Source organism: Pocillopora damicornis, chromosome 11 (assembly GCF_964200805.1).
Source record: "Pocillopora damicornis chromosome 11, jaPocDami1.2, whole genome shotgun sequence".
Classification (NCBI taxonomy): domain Eukaryota; kingdom Metazoa; phylum Cnidaria; class Anthozoa; order Scleractinia; family Pocilloporidae; genus Pocillopora; species Pocillopora damicornis.
In genome coordinates, this window is record NC_142680.1 from 1,785,455 (window position 1) to 1,802,752 (window position 17,298).

At 36.6% G+C, this 17,298-nt stretch overlaps 1 pseudogene across 1 annotated transcript; it reads left to right on the plus strand.

Moving 5' to 3' along the window:
• Positions 1-214: 214 nt before the first annotated feature.
• On the plus strand, positions 215-16,388 carry LOC149037031 (uncharacterized; annotated as a pseudogene). Its single transcript, XR_016181327.1, has 9 exons — positions 215-452; positions 2,959-2,997; positions 4,106-4,154; positions 4,577-5,783; positions 6,637-6,899; positions 7,454-7,721; positions 9,065-9,163; positions 9,774-13,607; positions 14,577-16,388. The product of XR_016181327.1 is annotated as an uncharacterized LOC149037031 (transcript).
• The last annotated feature ends 910 nt before the right edge of the window (positions 16,389-17,298 follow it).

The window sequence follows — 17,298 nt, forward strand, 5'->3', positions numbered from 1 at the left end:
AATGATAAGCTGTCTGTTTCATTTTATTGTAATATTCTCGAATGAGTGTCGGCATTGATAGGTTATCATTTAACCGCATTCCAGTATCGTACCCCTCTAACCCCCAGAAGACGTTGTTAGGCATACTCTCTAATATACCGTCCTGTAGTCAACTACCCGCATCATTGCTCGTCAGTTAATCATGTGACCAAATTAATTTAGAAGTACGCACGCCCACAACGATAATTTCTCTCACGAGTAATGCGGAAAGTTTACCTCTGACTGAGTTGACTTCCTTACGAGGGAGCGTTCGCGTCAATCATGGGTTGAGTTCAATATTTATTCAGCTCGTAATCATGTCTTCAAGTGATTAGTTCACCGGAGAAGTTGTGGTCATCCCTTTTAAAGGCTTTTAGCGGCGGAAACCAGTGGCAATAATCAGCAACAGTTTACATGCGCGTCAGTTATCAAAGGTATTCGATTGAGGAATTACGATTTGTTTACGTTTCAGGACCTGTTCGATGCCACTTCCAGATGTAAAGATCCCTTTCATATCTTCAAATGTGTAGGTTGTCCTCAAGCTATTTATCGTGAGAAAACATGCAAATTTGAAATATCATATTCCAGCCCGTGACGAAACGTGCTGAGGTTGCAACGTTTGCGCCGGCCGGAAATTGAACTGGCATAAAGCTCTTCTTCTTTGCCAAATAAAGGTTATTTCTTCCGAAGAAGCCAATTCAACTACGGAATTTTTTTAACTTTCCTAAATTAATGTTCGTTAAAAGTGTGCGTCAAAAAATGTCCGTTTCGTCCCTGGATTTGCCTTGTTCGTGCTTTCGTTGCATTGCATGTCTTTACAACTGTGAGGTGTTATAAGCAAGAGGGTACCATAAAACATGGTACCATAAATTGTGAACGTTTTCGGTCCACTTGTCCGAATAACTGATGGATTAGCCGTCGTATGTGGAACACTTTAATTTTAGGATTGTGGAATTTCGTTCAGTTTAAATGCTTTGTAATCCACGCATGAGAAATGTGTTTCAAGTTTAAATTTGCATCTCAATGAAGACATTTGTGTTGCTGTGCCCTCCCCCCGCTAAGGCGAAATGGAAGCAAGGGAACCCTCCTTTGCTTCCCTCCTGTTCCCTTGCTTGTGCTGTTTCACTTTGAGGGGGAGGGTACAGCCACATGTAGGCTAACATTTGTGGAGGATGACTTGTTCGTTTAAAATATGAATTTATTTTCTATAATCAGCAACTCGCTCCTGAAGTAGAGGGCAGAGTGAATAAACTTCTGGGTTGTGTCACAAACTTTGATTGTCTGGGTGTGAAATTAGAAATATTTAGAACAGATGTCCATGTTCAAAGTTAAATCGTATTCTCGAGCTAAACCTCAGGTGGCAATGTAACTTTTTCACAATCTTTGAGGGTTTTTCCCAGTGTGTTTTTTTTAGCTGATAAATATCTGACTTACACTAGCTCACATTTCTTAGATTTTATTTTCAAACCAAAATATCTTGAATAAAACAACATATCAAAAATTGTGATCAGATCCCTTTATGGGAATGAAAGACCCAACCTTGTTGAACCCCTAAGGGTGACTAACATCTAAATTCTCCTTACAATATCACCCCTGAATCACACATTGAGGTCATGAGAATAAAGAAAATGACCACCAGCTAAAGAAGCTCTTGATTTTTAAATAAATTCTCCTTGTTAGCACCTCAGGAAATGTATGGAGAACAGTATGGAGAATATGCATACTGGTGTTTGGGTGTAAAGGGTTAAGATCCAAATATTTTTTGGTTCAATTAACTCATAATCATGCACTTTGTAACATTTTGGGGTTTGATGAGAGGATGTTTTTTTTTTCATTGATTAGAGATGTTCCTTTCTCTCAATCATATTCAGTGTCCATTTTATGTCTTTAAGTGCATTTGCATTTCCCTATTTGTCAATCTTGTTTGTAATTTTTTCACACCTTTCACATTGCTGATTTTTTATTTACTTTGGAGTGAATCAGTAAACATCTGGTCTGGGGACTTGTCTGGAATCACTTAATAACTTTTTTAAATGATCCAGCCTCTATGGATGTTAGTGGCCAATCACTCCACAAATATAGTGATATGTCTCCTAGTTTTAGAATACTATTATGTCATCAGGATGGTTGGTGTAAAGCAGATTCCTAGTTTCTTATTGAGCTATAAAAGGGTTAGAAAGGTTTCTTTTCCTCCCCTGGGAGGGTTGGGGAATTTGAATCTTGGCTGGATGGGGTGAGGAATTTGAACCAGAACTGTCAAGTCTTTCCAGCAAAATAGACATGTTTTATTTTTTAGTATGAAGGTGTTTAAAAGTATGAAGTTTTCAAAAGTGCAAATGCTTGAGGAGTTGTCAGGGGGGGCAGGAGGGATGTTGAAACTTTAAATTGATTAAAGCATCACTGAGGACTTTGAAAAGAAGGTTCAGTCAGTTGAAGTTTTAAAGGAGAAGTCAAGTTCATTCAGAGCATATTCTGCAGGGAATGATTAAACTTCAATTTCAAACATTTTTTTGATTTCATTACAAAAATGATTGGATCACAAAGTATTTTTGGGTTTTCAAAAAAATTATTTGCAGTTCCAACATTTCAATCAGGATTCTTAATTTTTTTTTAGGGCTTGAGAAACTTTTAAACTACAATAAACTATGTTTTGGATTTCAAAAATATATATTGGGGTTGTCTTTTATTGGCTTCAGTAGAATCCTGATCTCTGTAATTGCTTAAATTACCAGGTAGTACCTTTAAAGATCATTTCTGCAATTGAATTTCATCCACAGGTCAAAAAGAAATTTATTTCATTGAAAATATTGATAATTTTTTCTTATCATAAACATAAATGGCTCTCTTTCCACAATCTCTGACTTTTATAACATGCCTTTCCAAATGCAGAATAGGTGATGTATTTAAACACTCTATCTTTTATTTTCTCTATCTGTTTAGGATGTATGAAGAAGGTGGTGGTCAGATGACTTGCTATTGGTATGTTCTGATTTCATTAAAATTGTTCTTGATTGTCTTTATTTGAGAGGAAATGATTCATTGTACAGTGCCTACGATAAGGTACATTTTCACTACCAAATTAAGGTGGTACCAAACACTACATTCAGTGAATTTTGTCTCAAATCATTAATGAAATATTTACTGACAGATTTGTTGGAACGACTTGAAATTGTCACATGGGATATATCATTTTACTCATAATCTGGGGAAAAACTTTTATTTTGCACATTGCCTTGGAATTTGTGGAATTTCATGGAATTTGGGGGTGTGTTTAAAAGGCCATTTTGGAGAAAAATCTTCTGTAAATCCAAGCCAATTTCTACTACTACTCAAAATGGTTTGGCACATGCACAAAGATGATGGTGATAAAGATTTTCAGAGCAGTCTGCCAAGTAATATTCAATTTGACAATTTTACAATCCCATGCCTTCTCATTTGGAAAATTTTTGCAGACCATGGTATACTATGCTGTAAATGTTGCTCACCACCAGGAACCACAAAAATACGACATGGTGTGGGAATTAACAACTTTCAATCTAGCATGGTGTGACGAAACAAAATCTGTGGTTATTCACTTGCCTATGGTTGTGATGTGTTTCCAAAATTGGAGATTTCATCAAAATTCTCAGAATAAAAGGTTAAAAAAAATGTATTTGCGTTTTGTTGCTTGGAAAGTGTAAGTAGTCAGCTGCCATAGAGCTCTTTCTTGAGTTCAATCCATGATAAGATAGCACTTTGTTTTTCAATATCACATTGTTACTTAGGAAATGGATGTATCAGAAATGTCATCTAAAGGAAATACCTTGTGAACAACAAACACCATTAGACCAGGATCTTATCTTTATTTGCTGCAAGATTTGTCCTTGGAAACAAAACTTCTCATTTTGAAAATGGGCCGTTTTCCAATCTTCACATTTTGCAAAGAGGCAACTTAAACAGTGATATGAGAAAATGAAGGCTTCCCAAAAAGGTCAAGTTAGCCTCTGGAACTACCCTAATAAGTGGTCTCAACAACATTCCAAGAGGAAATAGAAAGCTTTTTAAATAGACTCAGTAAATTCACATTTCGTATTGTTTTTTTTTCCAGCATAATGTTTCAAAATTAAAAGCTTCCTGTGATGTCAAGGCTACAAAAGGTAGTAAGAGGAATCTAAATCTGTTACAAATACCAACCTTTGATTTTGACAAAAACATTCATTTACCCCCTTATTTTTTCACCTAAATGTCTTCAATGAAACTACATGTACCAATTTCAAAGTGAGTTGAAGAGGAAGATCCTCTTCAACTCACTTTGAAATTAGGATAATTTTCAATTTCCTTATAACTGTAATGTTTGTTATCAGTGACAGTGATAGTGTAGATCTTCAAAGCAACTTAAAATTTTCCTGGTTTAAATTTGTCTCAATCTACATGTATCTGACTTTTTGGCATAGGATAAAACTCAACTGCAAGTTTACAAAAGAATTGACTTGACATATTGAGTGGACATCCATTATTATTGTGATTTATTATTGTTTTACAGCTTATTGTCAATACCATTCTTGTTTTGTTGTTGTAGTATTCCACCATTCCTAGTGTAGCCTCTAAATCACAGGAAGACCAGGAAAGTAGGACACTGAAAGTCACTTTGCTAAGTAACGAGTGGAGATCATCAACTGATGGGGACTTGTCAACTATCAACCGAGAGCTGGCCATCCAGTTAGCTAAACACCCCAGTGTGGATGTTAGTGTCTTGCTTCCAAATTGCAGCAGAGAGGACAGGAGCAGTGCTAAAGGTCACAATGTGAAGCTCATTGAAGCAGGTGGAGTTCCTGGTGTAGAGCCAGTTCTTTGCCTGTCATCTCCTCCAATAAACCATACAATAGACTGTGTCATTGGTCATGGAGTTCACCTTGGCTGACCAATTGCACTCATCAAGAGAAATCCAATTTACAGTCATTGCAAGTGGATCCAAGTTGTTCATTCTGCTCCTGAAGAAGATGGAATGTACAAAATCATTTCAGAAGGTGAAAAAATGCAAAAAACAGAAATCCAACTCTGTAAAATGGCTGATCAAGTTATCACTATTGGACCCAAGCTGGCAGAAGCTTACAGGCGTCGCCTTTATCCAGTTAAACAACAGGAAAATATTTTTGACCTTACTCCAAGCATTTTCTCTGAATTTTTGGAAGTAGAGCAAGCCACAGAAGAGAGAAGAACATTCTGTATTCTGGTAATTGGAAGTGGTGACAGCTGTGAAGATTTCAATGTCAAAGGGTACGATATAGCTGCCAAAGCAATTGCTGAGTTGAAAGATGAATCGTACAAACTCAAATTTGTCTGCACAGCTGGAGGAAAAGGAGATATTGTGGCAGAAAAGTTGCTCCACCATGGCATTAAACGTAATCAGCTTATCATTCGCAGCTTTGATGATAGCAGAGAAGTGCTGGCAAACTTATTCTGTGAAGTGGATCTTGCAATAATGCCATCCAGAACGGAAGGTTTTGGAATAACAGCTCTGGAGGCGTTATCTGCTGGTCTGCCTGTACTTGTCAGTGGTAATTCAGGACTTGGAGAAGCTCTGAGGAAAGTGCCATTAGGCTCTCAGAGTGTTGTAGACTCTGACGATTCTAAAGACTGGGCCAACGAAATCAAGTGTGTCCGTCAGAAAGAGAGAGAAGTGCGACTTTCAGAGTCAAGATTGCTACGTGAAGAGTACTTGAAGAAGTATAGCTGGGAGGAGCCTTGTAAGAGTCTTGTGATAAAGATGAGGAACCTTGTCTTTGGTAAATTTACTTTAATTTAAATGTTACAGCCTTAACTTGTCTAATAACTGATAAACCAGGTGTACTGGTAAAAAGTTGAATCAGCCTTGGGTCAGCTTGGACCTATGGTTACCATAATTTTTTTATAGACCTGAATCAAACAAATAGTTTAAAATAGTAAATACTCAGGAAAGGTGAACTTAATTGTTATGTAATAATCTTACCTACAAGGTTAGGAACAGTGTTTCAGAGTTTTGAAATATGTACTTGGTAAAGTGCATTTGCATGGGAAATACTTTCTGTTGTTATTTTACTTGAGACATACATGTAAAGCAGGTACTGTTGAATGTTCAACAAGCATGGTCAACTTGGTTGGTGTCTTAATTTAGATTGACCTTTTTTAGATTATAAGGAAAAAAATGAAGGATAAGTATAACAGGGTCAGAGTTCCATGCCAAGTCTTTTGTGTGAATGATGCTCAAAACAGGGAAACCTGTACAAAATGTCAACTTTAAAAGCCTTTACAGAGGCCATTTTACGTTATCAACTCAGTTGATAATACTTAATTACCCTGTTATACTCTTCTTTCAATGCAGCACCAAAGTTGCTTTAGAAACTTGCCCCCTTCATTAAAATCCTCTTGTAGTTGACCTTACTCAGTATACCTTTGTTGTCACACAATCATTTTGCAACAAGTTCTTGAAAACATCTTAAGCTTTGAAAACTGTTGTTCCCTCTGTTCCCAAATACTCAATTCTCAACCTGTGTAGTTCTTTCTGTTTTACTCTTGCACCATATGCCATGATTTTGTCAGCAACCTGTCATGTACATGTATAAGAATAAATTAATGATCATTAAGTTGTTTTTCTTTTAGGTGGGAATGAACAAGTCATTCGTGACCTTCAACAGTGGCAACAGAATGCCAGTAGATATAAGATCAGCAGCAACACAGACCTACTCTCAGACTTAGAGAAGATTGCTTCAGAAAAGGGCTATAAAATTTCTGACAATCAAGGGTCAGGGAATTGTATGTTCTATGCCTTTTCAGAGCAACTGGAGACTGTCAAAGGAGTAAAGATCCATCATTTTGAATTGAGGCGGTCCTTAGTTCAGTATCTAAGAGAGCACCCAAAACAGGTGAGTATATTTGGTAAAGTACATGTAATGTCTAGGACAGATACTACAAATGTATCTTCTGCTCCACATTCAAGTTTAATGTCAGCAATCATTATTAGAACATTTTCAAGGCTTTGATCAGGAAAAAAAAAAATCAGTGTACATGTATGATACATGAAGTTGAAGTTGACACAATTAGAAAGGACAACTTGTCTTTGTATCATAACAATGTCTTTCTTTCTTGTTTTAACTTATTGCTATGTTTTTTTAGAACAACTGTGGCAAGTATATTGCTGATGAACTTGTTTATAATCATTCATTTAAATTAATCCTTTTTTGCTATTAGAATTTTAAAGATTATATATCATGATGTTAGTTGTAAAAATTACTCAATCCGACGTATACAGGGAGTACTATTAAGGACTATTGAGCCTAGTTACTAAAGAGTCTTGTATCATCTGTGAATACTTTTGAAGGTAATACCTATTATATGAAAATATTACCATTCTAAATCATTAGAAGTAACTCTATTGCTATTAATATTTCATGTTATCTTGTTGGACTTTCTCTTAAAGGTGGATGGAACAGATCTGTTTCATTTTGTTGATAGACACACAACGTGGGGTGGTTACTTAACAGACATGGAACAAGATGGCACTTGGGGTGATCATGTGATTCTCTGGGCTGCAGCAAACTGTTATCAAATAGCCATTCATGTGATTAGTAGTCTTCCAGGCCATAGTGAGGTAATTATCAAGCCTGATTGTCCATTTGACCAAAGCAAGCATCTTGTGCTGGGACATGTCCATGAAGTACACTACGTCAGCCTTCAGCCCTTGCAAGGTATAGATCAGAACATAATACATAAAAATTGGCCTATCCATGAAATTTGCAAACAAGATATTTGAAATATTATAACTGAGTGCATTCTCCAAGTGTGTTTAACTCCTATACAGCTACAAGCTGTACATGTATATATGAATTATCATTTCATAAAAGCTTGCAGAACTGACTGTTTTGATTTATCTGTGATGTGAACAGACCTCTCTAACTTGTACATGTACTGTTTGTTTTGTTGATCCATTTCACTGGTCTTGTGATATTTGTGGGTTTAACTTGTGGTTTGCTTTTACGTTTTACAAACTGTTTTGGTCTGAAAAAAGTGGTTAGGTTAAACAATAGTTCAAATTTTTAACTTTTCTTTTATACCTTATGTCCTGTTTAAGAACAGACAACTGCACGGTAACCATCACATGTGTATAGTAAACACAAAAGAAGTAAACATGAGTTGGCTTGTTAGCCAGCTGGTTAATGTTACCTCAGTTGATAGAGCACTGCACCAGAATCACAGCGGTCAAGGGTCCAGCTCCTGTACAAGCTTGAATCTTTTTTTCTTAGCTTTATTTTCACTTCTGTTCATGGTTATAGTTTGGAGAATTTGATACTGGATCAAAATATTTATATATTAGTATAATTGCTTGGCTGATTGTAGAGATATGCGTGCTCTGATTGCTTGAGAATTTGATCATATCTGCTTATAATTACCTCGCACAAGGGGATTATAGCAGTGTTACTAAATTTCAAAATGGCCACCCCGCCTTTTTTGAATTTTTTTTAAAGGAAGCGATAAATGCAATGGAAGAAAATTGAATTATGAAAAGAATAAAAGATTCTAATGAGTTTGGCTTTTGGAAAAGTAAGATTTGAAGTTTTTCCTGATTGAATTAAATAAACTTGTTAAAACTGCCTGTATATGTTGATATGAGGAATCAACACAATTGCAACAAAATATGTTCCATGATTTCTTTATTTACATAAATTAACTATTACAACATAATTTGAAGGCACCTAAGAAATCACACTAAAACAACCATTGGCCTCCGGCTCAATGAACATTGTTGAATAACCCCCTCACCTTTGTGTAGGGTATTATTCAACAATATTAATTTCACCTCTGGCGAATAATTGTCAATTTACGGTAGTTCATAAATATTCCTGTTTGTAAATTAGCCTGTTAAGTCTTTACCTGAAACTTTTAACAGTTGGCCCTAAAAAATCTTTTTGAGTGTTTATTACAATCATTATGATAATATTGAAAATCAATATTTTGTATTGGTACAGTGTGATAATTACCTATGATAATTAATTTGTTAGTGTTACTTATTAACATTTTTTTCCTTTTAAAGGTTCTTTTAGTCATGGTTTATCACCTCCATTTGGGCAACAGAATCAGTGTTTAACTCCTGCCACCATCTCAATCCAACCAGAGCTTACATACCAGAGAGGTCTGTTATAGGGCTACTTACAGTTATTTCTGTGATCAATAATCAGTGATTTATGGCAATTATAGTGATTTTGCTTTACCAGGAGTTTGTAGTGTAAATCAGTAGTTCAAATAGGGCTCAGGTTTTCTCACCTGATCTAACTGTATGTTTGTTTGTCAATCTCTCTGACTGTCACAAGAATATTACAGGATCATCTACACACTCTTGTGTTTACAATTTATTGGAATAATTGATAAACAAATTCAAACTGGTTTACCGCAGTCATGTATTTCCACCTATAGGTAATATTCCTTAAAACAGCTAATAATTACATGGACAATCAGTTGACATTGTTAACTGTTACTCCTAGATTCAAATTGTTTGCTTATCTCCGCACTGGAGTGGTTTGTCACATAGTCCTTCTCAGAGTCTCCTGGGAAGGATTCTTAAATCTTGATATTTTAAATGGCTTTTTAAAAAAACACATCATGGAGAATATCATTCTCATGCATGGTGAAGCCTTACTCTGGATTCCTGAAAGTTTTAAATGTTCTTTTAAATTTTCAAACATAGAAGAACTCGACATGCCTTTGGTAAGAATTGTTTAAAGAATTGTTTTCTTCATTTTTAGGTAACTACCTTGGTATCGTTTGCCGACTTCTGAAAGAGGAGTACAGCAGACGATCTCAGTTGAAACCACTCTTCTGGGATAGTACCATTCGGTTGCCTTTGAAAGATGTTTACACAAGATTGAAAATTTTGCGAAGAAGAAACCGAGATTTCCGGCTAGAAAACAATGAAGTCAACATGTCTGAAATTTTTAAAAGTGGAGATGATGTCATTGTGCTTGTGGAAGGGAGCCCTGGAATAGGCAAGACAACTTTTTGTCTTAAAATTGCACATGATTGGGCTAATAAGGCAACTTCAAAGGTAAATTCCTTTCCTCAATTTGAAGTAGTTTTACTGCTCAAATGCCGTGATATTTGTGGAGACATAATAGAGGCCATTGATACACAACTTCTACCAGAATGTAATGCAGGAGCTATCAAGAAAGTACTTGTTGATTATATTGAAGATTTAGATTTCCAAGAAAAAGTTTTAATAATTTTGGATGGTCTTGATGAGTTACCTAAGATGTCAGAAAGTTGTGTGGATAAATTGCTTCAAAAAAAGATTTTTCCATTTTGCTATGTCTTAGCCACTTCACGCCAGGAAAGAGGAATTGTTGTGCGGCAAAATGTGGACTTTGATATGCTTTTACAAATTGAAGGCTATACACAAGAAGATGCTTTTAAATATATAAGGAAACATTTTAAGAATACAGGTCCTGAGAATGTGTCAAATGGAGAGAGGCTCATCACAGAAATTCAAACAAACTCTTTCCTTGATGCACTATGGAACAATCCACTGAATTTGTTACTCCTTTGCGTTGTGTTTGAGGACCACGAGGGAGAACTGCCATCTTATCGCACTGAACTTTACCAGATAATTGTTTGTTGCCTTTTACGAAGATATTGTGCCAAGCACAATCTGGAGGCTCCTGCTGATGACAAAGCTCTAACAAGGCACTTTGAAGACAGTTTGCTAGTTCTTGGAGAGTTAGCTTGGAGATGCTTGAAAAACTATCGATTTTCGTTTCTTGAAAAAGAGTTGGTAGAATTTGAATCTACACATGAGAGTCTTGCAGCTCGCAAACTTGGTCTTGTGTTCAAGGAAGCCAGCTTACGGAAGATAAATCCACAGCACGAGTATTTCTTCTTTCACAAGACATTTCAAGAGTATCTGGCTGCATTTTATCTAGCACATATGCTATTGAAACAAATGGTTGATTTTTCTGACTTTAACTTTTACAGGGATTTGGTAGAGAGGTACGAACAAGTGTTCATCTTCATGTCAGGTATTCTGGGTGAGGAAGCTGGTCTTCTTTTTGAACGGATTGGTAAGAAGCTAAAGGATGAAAACTGGGACTGGCACAAGTGCCCTGAGGTAGTGGTTACTTTCCTCCATGATTGTTTCAGTGAGAGTAGAAATTATGAAAAAGTGGCAATGGCTCTTTGTTCCTCTATTCCGTTTCCACAGACCATAACTATTGACTTATCAGATGAGGAAACAACAACAGAGTGGTTCATTATTTTGAATGCCTGCACAAGTTCTTCACAGTTACAGCTTCCTGTTCATCTAGCAATAAGAAGTGTTTTTGATGATGTTCAGGCCAATGTAAATAATGACCAACTAGCTGATTTCGTGGCGTTCAACACAAGTCTACAAACGCTTTCCTTTTCCGTTAGGTTTATGATAGAGGAGATTACAACTCTTTTGTGTAGATTACTCAGAGTGGACTCAACTGCATATTCCTTTACTCTTGAGGTTACTTGTTCCAATATTTCCTCAGTAGAAGTTGTTGCTATCAGTGACAGCTTGGCTGCAAATAAGACCTTGACAACCATAACTTTTCAACTGCCTTGTAAGTTTTTAGAGGAATATGTTGCCATACTTGACAAGGGACTATCTGCCGATACGCCACTGACTTCCATTGTACTCAAGACTTTTGGTCCATGGACGGAAACTGAAGCAGAACTTTTAAGAAAGATTTTATTGAACAGATCACTTACATCTCTAAGCCTTACTGTTGAAGACATGCATGATTCATTAGCAACTTCTGTTAGTGAAGGACTTGTGGCAAATTCTTCTCTGAAGTCTCTTGCACTAATTTTTTGTGGAAAACTCAGCCACAGTGGTTTGAGTTTGTTAAAAGAAGGCTCTTTAGGAAACAGGTCTTTGGAGTCTCTACAATTAAAAGTGTTTGGTGAGCTTCCTACAAATTGGGCAAATATTTGTGGGACTCTACAGTCTGCAATAAAGTCAACCACATCCTTTACAGTGTATCCAAATGTTACTGGCATGGTTGGAAATTCACAGGTAGCTTTCCTTTGCCCTGTCCTGAAAGAAAACATTTCAGCTTCAAAACTACATTCAGTAATTGTTAACATTTGGGGAGAGTTAGATTGCAGTGGAGCAACTGATCTATGTAAACTCCTCATAGCTTCATCGGCTTCATGTGTCAATTTGAATATGAACGGAAGAATAACTGATAGCGTTGCTGACTGTCTTTTTAGGCATTTTAACAAACTTGACACCCTGTCTAACTTGAGTATTGACATTTGGGGGGAGGTGATGGGAGACGGAAAGAACACTCTTCAAAGGCTATTGAGTGACCAGATATATTTTTTTGCATTAAATGTTCATTCCTTTAATTCAGGCAAGAAGATTTGCAGAGAGGTTTGTTTATCTACAGATGATTCTTCACCAATTACACCGGTATTTGCCAAAGTTAAGGATGGTTGTGTAACAAAGCTGAGTGTGAGCATAAACGACCCTGACAGCATCAGTGAAGACTGGAATTGCAACCTCTTTGAGGGTTTGGCAAAAAATGAGTGTGTAACTACATTGAACCTTGTATTCAAAAACATTGACTTACTTGAGTACTTACTTGAAAACATAGATGCTCTGGGTGATGGTTTGGAGAAAAACACATCATTGACTACGCTGAGCCTTACAGTCAACATTTACAATCTACTAGTACCATGGTTGAAATTTGGTCTGGGTGATGGTTTGGGGAAAAACACGTCATTGACTACGTTGAGCCTTACAGTCAACAATTATGGTGAAATATATGAAGTGTGGACAGTTGATTTGGGTGATGGTTTGGGGAAAAACACATCATTGACTACACTGAGCCTTACAGTCAACAATTACGATGAAATGTGTGAAGTGTTGACATTTGGTCTGGGTGATGGTTTGGGGAAAAACACGTCATTGACTACGCTGAGCCTTACAGTCAACAATTACAGTTTCATGATAGGAGATTTGACAGGTATTCTGGGTGATGGTTTGGGGAAAAACACGTCATTGACTACGCTGAGCCTTACAGTGAACAATTACAGTCACATGGAAGGAAGGAGTACATGTGATATGGATAATGGTTTGGGGGAAAACACGTCATTGACTACGCTGAGCCTTACAGTCAACAATTACAGTCACATGGAAGGAGATTTGACATTTGGTCTGGGTGAATGTTTGGGGGAAAGCACATCATTGACTACGCTGAGCCTTACAGTCAACAATTACAGTGACATGGAAGGAGACTTGACACTTGGTCTGAGTTATGGTTTGGCGGTTAACACGTCATTGACTATGCTGAGCCTTACAGTCAACAATTACAGTGAAATGAGAGGAGAATGGACATGTGATCCGGATGATGATCTGCCAAAGAACACATCGGTTGTTACCCTGAACCTTACACTCAGTAACTGGAATAACTTATATGAAGACTGAATACATGGACTGGTTGATGCTTTGGTAACAAACATGTCATCAACTGCAATTAGCCTTGAAGTAAATATCTTTGGTGAAGGAAATGAAAACTGTGAAAGTATTTTAGCATAAAGACATTTGGAAGATCAGTGTAAGTAGTTGATTCCACTTTGATAAATTGGTGGAGAGATTTCATTCAGGTGTAAGGAGCAGGTGTAAAACCCAAGGTTTCTCCTGTAAGATGTGAATACGTGGCCAAAGGGTGTGAATGAAGGCCCATAGGGCCTGAGCCCCTAGGGGGGTCTGGGAGCATGTTCCCCCAGAAAATTTTTAAAAATTAGACCCTCAGAAATGCATTTTCCTACACTCTGAGGCACATTTTTTTAACTCTCAATCAAAAAGTAATGAAATTAAAATAGGGCAAAAACAATTATTAGACATTGTTATGAAAGTGATGAAGAACATGGTGTTAAGTGTCAAGTGGTTTTGCCTTGTCTCAAAGTTAACAAGTTGTCATTTTTGTGGAATTCTGCATTGGCATGTGTGAATTGATACATTCCTCTTATAACTGAGTTAAAGAGTTGGTCTTCAATCCAATACAACTTATTAGAAGTTAAACATATAGAAAAGTAAAAGATCTTTAGTAAAAAAACAATTTTTTTCCAACAAAGTTTATAAGGATCTCATGGTGAATAAAGCAAGGAAAACATTGCCAATGACTACGAAAGCTTCAGACGCAAACGAGCTATTGTCTGCACTTTCATAATAAAAGATAATACCAAAGATCTTGTCAGGAAAGCCAAGCTTTTTAAAAAAATCTGACCGATTGACATGTTATATCTTTACAGTGTTGTTGTCACACAATAATGTGTCCATGTCTTTTACTTTTCTATATGTTTAACTTCTAATAAGTTGTATTGGATTGAAGACCAACTCGCCGACATCTTTACTTGATTTTATACATCGGTGAGTTGGCGTTGGCGAGTTGAACCATGAGCGACTTGACTGGATACCATAACTGATACCTTTATAGTATAATTATAAAATTGATTGTTTCGTGTGCATAATTGGCAACCGAGTCTAACTGCTTGTTCTATTACATCTTTTGCTTTTGATACAGGGGTCCATTGATGGAAATTTGTAAGGAGTCAAGCATGTCATCTTTCAATGAATTTTGAAGTCTTGTCTTTATTATTAGCATTAGTCACAGACAGGCTCTGGGCTACAGCAGACAACTTCACCAGGTTTGGAAACATTACTTTGAGTAATGAAAGCAACCACTCAGTCGGAGTATTCTCTGGCTGTGGGAATCCTGTGCAACGAACTTGAGGTGTTCTCACTCAGACTTAAGGGCTTCAACCTCTACCTAATCTGTGGCACCAATGTGGTCTGCAAGTGTGGCTTGGTTCACCCTGTAGCTCTTGAAATCAGTGGCTTCCTTTGCAGGGAGACATTGCAATGAAAGATTGAAATGGCTTGAACAGGTGGCAGGGAAGGGAATTTTGTTGATATGTTCTCTTTCAAGCTTACCATGTAAGTTCTAATTAAACCACATTTCTTGAAAGAAGGAACTTAATGCAAACCCCTTCTCTGTGACAAATACTGTTGAGCTTTCCCAAATATGGGTTCAACCATTCTTATTGGATAGTAGGTATCTGTCAAAATCAAAATGCTTAACTACAAAGCCTGGAAAAGGGAAGAAAAAGGACTGTGGACTGCTCTTACTTTTTTTTCATTAACTTTAGTAAATTTTCTAGGATTGAAAAGTAAGAAAAATTCAACTGATACTTCATTCATTTGATAGCACAGTGGTAATTAGTATCAGAGGAAAAAACCCAGGCTATATGTGTGCTAAGCATACTTCACCTCATTTTGCTGATTTGATAAAATAGGAAATGCCTAGTCTAGTACCCAGACCTTTCATGGCCAAGTGGCTGTACAATTCAGTTAGAGGAGAGACTTTGAGAAAGACCTCCCTGTCTTAATTGACTCATCTTTTAGAAAGAAAGGTGTAATGGTTACTGTCATTTACTAAATGTCTTGTTACATGCACTCAGGTGTCCAGTGAGTGTCATGTGCTTGGTTGAAACCCAGGGTGAAGATACTCTTGTATTAATGGTGTTTGATTGTTCTTGCACTGATATTCATGATATGATCTCTATACTCAAGTTAGGTCACAAACTAAAGATCATGTTTCATGTAAGATGGTTAAAAGAGAATTTTAACTGAGGACCCTTTTTATGAAATACATTTTCTATTTCAGTTGTTAATGTTTAGTGCAGATGAATTTTAATCAACATATGTAGTCAAGAAAAACAGTAAGAAAAGAAATTTCTGGAGCATTTTACAGCTGTATGTTGAAACTGCAAAGTTTTAAGTTAGATTGACCAGGGCTACATAGTTTAGTGAATTCTTTGTTTCCATCTTTTCAATGGAACAATGCAAACATATTTTTAACCTTTTTTCTCTCAAGATCAATATTGTATTGATATTGTAAAGAGAAATTGCATTTTAGTCTCTTCTCAGACTTGAAGGGTTAAGATAATCAGCAGGTTTTGTTTTCTTGTTACATATGATAATAGGTAAGACATCCTTTGGTAAATTTTTGTGGGGCATTCTTAACTCAGTGCAGTCTGGCTCCTTTTCCACATTATCACAATGTGACTTGTTGCAAAATATAGATAATTTGGCCACTTAAAATTCTGACCCTATGTTTTGACATTTGAGTTTCAAATCAGTAGAACTCTAGATTTTGTAAATAATTTCATTTTGTCTTGAAGAATAAAAGTTACAGTTTTGCAACTTTTATCTATGGCTTGCAGCTCCAATGCTCACACACTTTGAGAGTACAAAGGAGGATTCAATTTCCCTATATTCATTACATTTCATACCATTAAAGTTCTTTTTAGAAATAAAGTACTTTTTTAACAACTGTGGTTGTAGTTCTTGGATCTCTAGCTTCAAACTTTATTGTTAACCATATCTGGAAACATGTTCTGCTCATAAGTTGAGAGGGGCTGGGTTTTTATAATATTCTTAAAATATTAGTGATAAAGAATTTTTTATTGGAAGGGAAGAGAGGGGTTGGTCTTTCTAAGCCATGTGATTTCATAAGTTCCTCCCTTTTTAGGAGGGATATCAGCTCAGAGTCTTAAATGTTAAATGGTGAACATGCCTCAATAAGTTGTCAGGAATCTCTTTTGCTTCAGTGAAACCAACCCTCAAAAATGGCCATTTGATGGTAAAATACATGTTCAGAAAAATTCATTCCTTTTTTTCAACTTTTTTTTCTCCTGATGTGAAGACATTTTGACAAAAAGTGGTACAGAATGTGCAATTATGTCATTTTTGTTTGGTTTTCTCTTCTAACTCCAAGACTGAGTTTTTTTCATTTCTTTCTTTATTTCTTTCTTTCTTTCCTTTTTTTTTTTTTGGATTAGGTAACATCTTACCAATTGTCAAATATCGAAAATGGTTGTGGGGGACCTATGGGAAGGTGGAAAGGAAACTGATCCTGGTTGCTTGATTTAACAGCGATGACCACATAGAAGATTCAAAGTTTTCAATTGTTTACCGGAGTGATTATAGGGACTGAAGCACGAGACTGCCTTGTATAGGGGTAATACTACCTGTTTTCACCTTGGGTTTGTTTCACACGTGAATGAGTTCATGTGATCAATAAAGCATCTGGGGTGGAAGGGATGGGGAAGGACTGCTGAGGTAGGGTTGGATATCTGACCCACAGACAATCAGAAATTCTGGATAAAATTTCTTTGGCAGCCTTATTAGTCCCGTAACGCCCCCCCACTCCCCCCCCCCCCTTCCCCATCCTGCCACTCCCC